Genomic DNA, 1,713 nt, shown 5'->3' on the forward strand with positions numbered 1-1,713 from the left:
CAGAATAAAGTGAAGAACACGATTTAGGGATCTGGTATCAACTAATTTTGTTCCTTTATTTCCTGCTTGGTTTTGTAGCAGGATTTCAGGCACGCTGAGCTGCCCAAGTTCAGAAATATGAAGAATGAGTGTTGATATAATCATAGAACATGACATTTTTAGATGAGGCTGCTTGTCCTTTGAAACTCAGAGAGTGAACTGGCAAATCTAGCCTGGTTGATCCCCTGAAACAGATTTGTTTTTGAGGTCTCTTTCTATAAGCAGAATTATTTTCAGTAATAATCATGAAATGGGATGGATATATTTCATGTATGAACCAAAATTTGTATTTGCCAAATTAAAACTTTACTGCTTGAATTTCACATTCTGTTTCACTTTTAAATTGAAATAAACACTCTAAGAGCACATAGAATGAGAGAATTGAAGTGACTCTAGCTTTTTTTCTTCATCTTTACCATCACTGTTTATGTCTCACCTGTTGGTTAAATATAGGAATATGTACCATATCCACAGGGGTTGGATATATGAACTATACCTGCACCCGAAGTAAGCTGAAACGATTCTAAATCCTTGCAAATTTACTTGCAAAAGCAAAGTGTTTGCTGGCTTTGGCAGCACATATACCAAAATTGGAATGATACAGAGAAGATTAGCATGGCCCTTGCGCAAGGATGACATGCAAATTCGTGAAGCATTCTATGTTTTTACCTACATATAAAAGAATGAAATTAGAACACTGCCTAACACCATACACAAAAATAAACTCAAAATGGATTAAAGACCTAAATGGAAGGCCAGACACTATAAACTCTTAGAGGAAAACATAGGCAGAACACTCTATGACATAAATCACAGCAAGATCCTTTTTGACCCACCTCCTAGAGAAATGGAAATAAAATAAAAAATAAACAAATGGGACCTAATGAAACTTAAAAGCTTTTGCACAACAAAGGAAACCATAAACAAGATGAAAAGACAATCCTCAGAATGGGAGAAAATATTTGCAATTGAAGCAACTGACAAAGGATTAATCTCCAAAATACTCAAGCAGCTCATGCAGCTCAATATCAAAAAAACAAACAACCCAATTCAAAAATGGGCAGAAGACCTAAACAGAGATTTCTCCAAAGAAGACATACAGATGGCCAAGGAGCAAATGAAAGGATGCTCAACATCACTAATCATTAGAGAAATGCAAATCAAAACTACAATGAGGTACCACCTCACACTGGTCAGAATGGACATCATCAAAAAATCTAGAAACAATAAATGATGGAGAGGGTGTGGAGAAAAGGGAACCCTCTTGCACTGTTGGTGGGAATGTAAATTGATACAGCCACTATGGGGAACAGTATGGAGGTTCCTTAAAAGACTAAAAATAGAACTACCATAGGACCCAACAATCCCACTACTGGGCATATACCCCGAGAAAACCATAATTCAAAAAACTACATGTACCACAATGTTCATTGCAACACTATTTACAACAGCCAGGACATGGAAGCAACCTAAGTGTCCATCAGCAGATGAATGGGCAAAGAAGATGTGGCCCATATATACAATGGAATATTACTCGACCATAAAAAGGAACAAAATTGTGTTATTTGTAATGAAGTGGACAGACCTAGAGTCTGTCATACAGAGTGAGGTAAGTCAGAAAGAGAAAAACAAATACAGTATGCTAACACACATGTATGGAATCTAAAAAAACGG

General features: G+C 36.4%; 1 non-coding gene across 1 annotated transcript; it reads left to right on the forward strand.

The window, feature by feature from the left end:
- The first annotated feature begins 595 nt into the window (after nucleotides 1-595).
- Nucleotides 596-706, forward strand: LOC113605008 (U6 spliceosomal RNA). The gene has a single exon (XR_003427031.1). It is a non-coding gene; the product is annotated as a U6 spliceosomal RNA (small nuclear RNA).
- Nucleotides 707-1,713: the final 1,007 nt, after the last annotated feature.

This window comes from Aethalodelphis obliquidens, unplaced genomic scaffold (assembly GCF_003676395.1).
Source record: "Aethalodelphis obliquidens isolate GAN/ISIS:26980383/991018 unplaced genomic scaffold, ASM367639v1 scaffold41, whole genome shotgun sequence".
Classification (NCBI taxonomy): Eukaryota; Metazoa; Chordata; class Mammalia; order Artiodactyla; family Delphinidae; genus Aethalodelphis; species Aethalodelphis obliquidens.